This window comes from Hydra vulgaris, chromosome 07 (assembly GCF_038396675.1).
Source record: "Hydra vulgaris chromosome 07, alternate assembly HydraT2T_AEP".
Lineage (NCBI taxonomy): Eukaryota > Metazoa > Cnidaria > Hydrozoa > Anthoathecata > Hydridae > Hydra > Hydra vulgaris.
Window position 1 is genome coordinate 36,432,725 of NC_088926.1, and position 7,526 is coordinate 36,440,250.

The 7,526-nt window shown below is 29.5% G+C and overlaps 1 non-coding gene across 1 annotated transcript; it reads left to right on the forward strand.

The window, feature by feature from the left end:
- The first annotated feature begins 677 nt into the window (after positions 1–677).
- On the forward strand, positions 678–841 carry LOC136082876 (U1 spliceosomal RNA). The gene has a single exon (XR_010639795.1). It is a non-coding gene; the product is annotated as a U1 spliceosomal RNA (small nuclear RNA).
- The last annotated feature ends 6,685 nt before the right edge of the window (positions 842–7,526 follow it).

Genomic DNA, 7,526 nt, shown 5'->3' on the forward strand with positions numbered 1-7,526 from the left:
TGACGAAATAAAAGGAAATTCTAAAAATGCTTGCACGGATTCAATTTAATAACAGACTTTCTATTCATAGCGTATTGACCAATAACACAACGATCTTTCAATTCCATTACTGTATTACTGTATTGCCGGTGCATACAAATGCTAAATTGAATATAATTAACTTATTAAAACGCATGTTCAAGAAGATCTTTTGTAATGACCTTTAAGCTTACATTGAATTCGCAATTACAAATAACGTATTCTCATTTACATATTGCGATTTCTTAATTACATGTTGTGTTTCTTAATTACATATTGCGACTTTTAAATTACATGTTGTATTTCTCAATCACATCTTACTTTTCTTAGTTACAACTTTCAAGTTCTCAATTACATCTTGAAAAGGTTTAGTTTTTGTTGGTTTTTCCATGTTTAAACAAACAATTTGGGGTGCCAGAAATAGCGTTAAAATAACTATGATATAATTTTCGAACTAACGCTAGAGTAATAAATCTAATTATAAAGTGTTTTAAATGCTATAGTTTAAAATTTTAACCGCTGATGAGTGAAAAAATGTTTGACTTATCGCGTTTCCCGTAACTTGAATTGTCCGTACTTTGTTTTATTAAATATAAAATATATACCCACAATTGTTTCTAAAAGCTAATGTTAAGAGTTGTAAAAATTTTTTGAAGGACATACTTACCTGACTGGGAAAAAAGTTCGATCCTGAAGGAACTTTTTCCAGAGTGAGGCTTGTGCATTGCACTTCGTACCGGCTGACCTCTGCGATTACCGCTAACGTCGGTAACTCGACAGTATAATTTCTGATAGCGGAAGCCTGCGTTCGCGCTCGCTTCCCATCTGATTATAAAATAAAAAGCTTAATGATTACCGACTGACTTTTTTTTTTTAATTCTTTTTTTAGGTGCTTAAAGAAGTCCTAACGGTCTTGTCACAGAGCACCGCGAAGTGCATTTAACCAGAAAGTTCACGCCTCTTTTCTTACCGTTACGCGAATATTGCCCAGAGCTCGTTTCCAACCTGGATCTCCTGCTTATGAAGCATGCACTCTAACCACTGCGCCACGGCCGCACTTGTGTTTTGTTATGCCAGTGCATTGCTTTGAAGGTGATGAATAATAAAAATTTTAAAGGTACAAATACTCTCATTTTTCCAAGTACCTTTACAATAGTATTATAAATATTAAAAAGTAGTTAGTAATTTTTAAAAAATTTATTTGCCTACCCATATTTATACAAAAAATTAGATCAAAAATGTGGACAATTCAAAACACAATAATACAAAGCTAATCAAGGAATCACAATAATTTTTTGTAGGTTTACTCTTCAACAAGAAATAATTTATTTGAACTAAAATGAAATTTGGAATCATAATAGATTATAAAATGTCATTGAATTATTACAAATGCACTAAAAAAAGAAAAAAACTAAATTGGGAATAACATACTATTAATTTGCAATACATACAGCTAATTATTTTAAAACTGCAGTTAAATGAATTTTACACGAGTGCTAAACATACTGTGAAAATTTCAAATAAATTAGATTTTTTTTATGAGATATTTGATTTTTACAAGTTACATAACCTTCCAAAAATTAAAAGTTCAAAAAAATGCAAAAGAAACTTGTAATATATAAAAAATCAGTATCATGTTTAAAACCCTTCGGATACATTTTTTCATTTTATGCTATTTAGTATTGTTATACATATAATGATGTTTCATTTTGTGTAACATATGTGTAAAAATTGTGTAACATATGTATTTCATATGTATAACAGTTGCGTAGCATATGTATTTCATATAACAGTATTGTTATACATATAATGATGTTTCATTTTGATTTTCTTTATCAGAGTATTTCTTTTTTTTTATAACTCTGAGAAACTTTCTTCTATTTTTTACTTTTTCACTTGATTTAATCTACACGCGCTTTGCACATAAAATATTTTGTTCATAAGACTTCGAGTGAACACCACAATTGCTGAAAGTCCAAATAAAAGTAAAACATTTTTAACACCACCTGTGTCATTCTTATAGTGTAAAATTGCTGAATAAATACTCATTTTAAAAGTTTGTTTACAAACATATTTTTTGAGCAACCAGACCAAAAACTATATGGCGATTTCAATTTTAGCCATACATCTTATGAGTCTATCGAGGTTAACGGCAGCATTGCAACTGTTTCTCACGTGAGTGGTGAGCGTCAAGGCGAAATCAGGTTATAGAAGTGCTTTGATGAATGTCACTTAACTCAGCTTATCACATTCTAACCTACCGTAGTAGTCGACACGTCGAGCCTACTAGCACACTCGATCTTATTATAACAAATGAGCCAGACCGTGTAATCTTCATTAAACAAGGCAATTCTCTTAGTGACACTCCAATGGGCTAAGCACACTGCTTCATCGAAGATCAATTTGCGGTTGCATGCCTCAATAACTCGCCTACTTTGCCGCTAAAACCTCAACTCATTTGGAGTCGAGCAAACTACGCAGCAATATCAGCACATATTGCAACTGTTAAATGGGAAACAGTACTCACTGGACTAAATGCAAACGATGATTACCAGCTTCTAGCAAACGTGTACAATGAATAACCTACACATTCCGTCAACTACAACTCCCTTTACAGAAAAACCGGAGCAATGGGTAATACCAGAACTTATTGAGGCGGTCAAAGCTAAACGCAGCTCTTGGGCCAAGCACATTAATGCAGGTCGAGATACGCACAAATTTCTCAAAATACTGCATCGCACTGCCTTCAAAAAAGTTAAAAAAATGGTCAAAGCTGGTATGCAGAAGTACGAAGAGCTACTCGTCAGGGATTCCGAAAGCAACCCTAAACGCTTACATGCATATGTAAGAAGCAAGCAGAGTGTCAGTAACAACATTACATCGCTTGAAACAGTCAATAGCAACATCACAACCGATACTGGCAATATATGCGCATCGTTAAATAACTTTTTTCAATCAGTCTTTGTTTTAGAGCCCGAAGGTTCAATGCCAGGCTTTAAAAGTTGTGCAGAAGCAGTTTGTTTCATCGACATTTGACCAAAAACTTTCATTTTGGATTTTGGGTCTGCCTATGTACATATTTTAATAACAACTCATCATTTGACAGGTCAGTAAACACTAATTTTAAAAGGTTACTAATCCTTATTGGTAAATTTATGCTTTTTGTACTTTGAAATACTTTGCAATTTTCCGTATTGATATTGACACTAACTAATTTCAGTTGTTGGGCAAAAACTGTGGCGTAACTCTTGATTTTGATATCCAGTACAGTGTAGAAAAATAGCACATATTACCTTTTTCATGGCATATGTTATTTGTATAACTTCTTATGGCTAAACTAATAGTTTTGCATACAACTAATCTAATTCTTAGTCAGTTTATTTTTTCTACCTAATGGAGTTAAGTTACTTTGTAATTTTTGATTAGATCACGTAGCCTCATACCAATTGTTTTTGGTCAAATGTCGATGAAAAAACTTTTTCTCGCAGTTTTATCATAAGCTTTTGCTAACACTAATTTCAGTTTTCTAAATGGAGTTGCTGTCAACCAACGTAAATTCATACAGCGACTAAAATTTTTCATAGCTTGATATCCTCGACCTATTTCTGTGAAACCAATAATCATTCTTGTGTTTGCTTCAAAGCGTTTCCTACCATGAATCTTCCTTTCTTCCAATTTACAACTATGTTTAAAAAACTTTTTTTCATTGAATAGATTTCAAGATGATAGACAAAATCCATGCACGCAAAAAGATTATCAACAACAGTAACAACACTGTAACAATCTGGAAACTAAACACTTTTAATAATATCCAACAAATTTGAAAAAACAATTAATATAAGATATTCATTATCTACAGTTTTATATTTTACTGCTTGATTTCCATTCATCAGTGGCATAAATTATCTTGCATTTGCGCAACTTGAAGCCTGAATAATACCTGGATTAATTTGTTGCAACTTTTCTGTTGCAATAATATAACAATTTCCAGGCAAAGACCTTTTTTTTTCGTTTAAATTTTTGTTTTATTAGATGATTGTTTGTTTAGATGTTGCTTCTTGAAGCATTCATTGTTTATAAATCGCGAAGTAAAATGTAAGGTCGACGCAAGAACGACGGGAGAGCTTTAGGACGGTATTCTCTGCAAATGTTTGTTGTGGGAAACCTTATTTCGTGTTCTGATTTTTTCCGTCGACTTCAAATTTTTTTTCAAAACATGGTGTCCAGTAGTCAAAAGTTGTGTTGGAAAAAAATAAATGTATGTAGTATATGTTTGTTTTTTAGTATAATCTGTATTAAATATTCCTTTAAGCAGCTTTAAATATATAAATTAATATGTTTAAATTATTAGTATTCTATTGTTAATTTAAGTTGTTGAAAAATAACGAAAATTCGAACATCGATTTGTACTTAGTCGCTACCAACTATTTTACACCTTTTTTTCGCCGAAAATAACAATTATTATTATTTTTAAATTAATGACTTTAAATCCAATGACTTTCAACTATATGAGCGACACCTAACCTAATTTTGTAAAATTATAAAAAACTTGTAATTTTTTTTTAAATAAATGGATTAAAAAAAAAAAAAAAGGTTGTTGTTGGAAAGTTAAACTTTCCCTAAAGTAAATAATCTTATTGTGAAACCTTTACATGTTAAGCACGAATTTAAAAAAAGTTAATTTCAAGTTTAAATAATGTAACTTTAATCGAGATCTCATAAAAAAAAGTTCTTATTTGCTTCACTTCTTATAATATTATAGCATATAATATTATAACCTGTTTAGTTGTTATGTAACTGTTTCGATATTTTCATGAAAAGCTTTGTAAAAATGATATGTATCATTTTTACAAAGTATATCTTTAATTTGAATAATAATGAAAATATTAATTTTCTACTTTATGTTATTTTTTTTTTGCTCATGATGAATTATTAATTAGAGAAATATTAGTTATTGAACCATACAAGTGTAAACGTGGTTCTTTAAAAAGAGGTGATGCCAGGACTGAAATTTCAGACATTTTAAATTCAATAAAAAATCCTAAATTCAGAGTAAATCAACGTACTGTTAGAGATTTTTCAATTAGTTCAATTTGCTGGAAAAATCTTTCATAAAAAAAAAATGTCAGACAAAGAAAAGTTAAATGGCAATAGTCCTCCTGATCTAACTGGTACTGAAATTGGTATTCAAGAAATAATTGATAAAGCTAATGTTGTTAAAAATGATGATGCTGTAAAGAACAATATTGAAAAAGTTCAAGCAGAGGAAACATGACGTTGATGTTTGGCAACTTTTGCTGAGACAAGTCTTCGTAATAATGATAACAATTCAAAAAACCAAAAAAAGTACGAGGTAGAGGCTCAGATACAATATCATTTCTTATGCAACAATCCGTACCCAATGCACAGTTGAAAAAAGATAAATTGAAAATCAAGGTGTCAGCTTTAGAACTTCAAAGAGAACAAATGGAAAATCGCTCTTTGTTAATGACCCGAAAACAAAGCATTTGTTCTGCTATGATGGAACAGTTGCAGAAACAGATTTTAATGCAGCATCAAAATCTATCTATAATATAATATTTTTATATAAATCTATATATAAATCTATATACATATATATATATATATATATATATATATATATATATATATATATATATATATATATATATATATATATATATATATATATATATATATATATATATATATATAATATATATATATATATATATATATATATATATATATATATATATATATATATATATATATATATACCCATGTTAGCAATAAAATTATGTTTGTTTCATGTGTTTTTCTTAATTGGCTAAAATTAATTTTGATTTATTTTTGGTTTAAATTTAAATTAGTATATTATTACATTAATGTTAACAAATGTCACTTCAGGTTGAGATATACAAGTTCATAACTAAAATAGATAATAAAATTTAAAAAGTTTTTGAATGATATAACATATGATTTTAAGTATGTAAAGAATCTTTTTAGATATACCAAATTAATAGAATAAAAAAATTTTGTATTGAATAATTTATTGTTTTTAAAAATAATTTTCTAAAAAGGTGGATCTAACCCAAAATAAGTTGAAGTTTATACATTTATTAAAGGATGTATACGCATTTCTCAACAATGCCCACGTGAAATATATTTTACCAACTGAACTGAGTCCTATTTTCAAGTTCTTTTTATAGTCTAAAAATGAAAAGTAGTTGACTATATCACCAAATACCCATTTCACTGATGTTCGAACTTGACTTATTGCTTTATTATAGGCTAACTGATCCGCCGATAACCCTGCAGCATTGTTCTTAAATGATGACTGCAAATGGATTCTTAAAGGATAAGCAGGATCACCATATGCAAAGTGACTCACCATTTTATGAAAAAAAAAACATGTTCAGCTTGTTTAGCAATCCAGACTCAGCTAGTATTCCGCTGTCGTGTTTTCTATCTTCGTAGGGTCCATCTAAAAAAGCTATCATTCCATTTGGAGCAACAACTGATTGAAATTTAATAGCATGTACCCTTTTTATGACCATTATAGATTATTCTCTGATTTTCTTATGGTTGACAAACTGGGCGAACGGTGCCATTAATAAATCCCAAATAGTTCAGAAATGGTGCTCCTTTGTTAGTAACAACTAAATATTGATAGCTGAGCTGGTGCTAACCGAGCTTGATTAAGATCTTTTATTAAATATCCAAAGTTGCCAAATATATGTAACATTATTAAGTTGTTGACATACATATTTGAGGTAGAGGTCTTGCAAACCGGGGAATCATGTCAGAGTATGGGTAAGAAAAACGTTTAAGAAATATACATAATGCTTCTTTCCCATCAATTTCCCATACATCAACTGACAAATAGCCTGACTCGCAGCAGAGTGCTGCTACACCGACTGAGAGATTGGGATGGGGCAGCAGTATTTTCGTTCATTAGTCTTTGTATTTTATTTCTTTTTCTGATAATTCATATTTATGAATTATGAAAAAATCTGAATATTCATAATTAATGTAACAAAAGTACGGTAACAATTTGTGGCATAAATATGCTATATATATAAGGTAAGTATGGGTATTAAGGCCCACCTAACAGACTTTTGGTCATTTAGGCTTTAAAAATTAAGTTTAAAAAAATATTTTTGATTGCTGCTTAAGATTAATCATTCCTTGATGTAAAAATCTTATCTGCATATTGAGGAAATAATAATAACAAAAGTTATTCATGTTTTTGTAACATACCTTAATTGGGCCTTATTACCCCCTTATGGGGGTAATAAGGCCCATGTAAAAAATACAAAAAATAAATAAAAAAAAACCAGAAAAAAGTTTGGAAACATTCTTTTAATGCATAGTTTATCTCACATTTATAAAATAATAAGTAATCTTGCATATTTATATACTTTAAAAGAATCAATTTTTTATACAACAGTGAATAACAACAGAAAATTAAAAAATTCAATAAAGAAATGTTACAAAGAAAAACA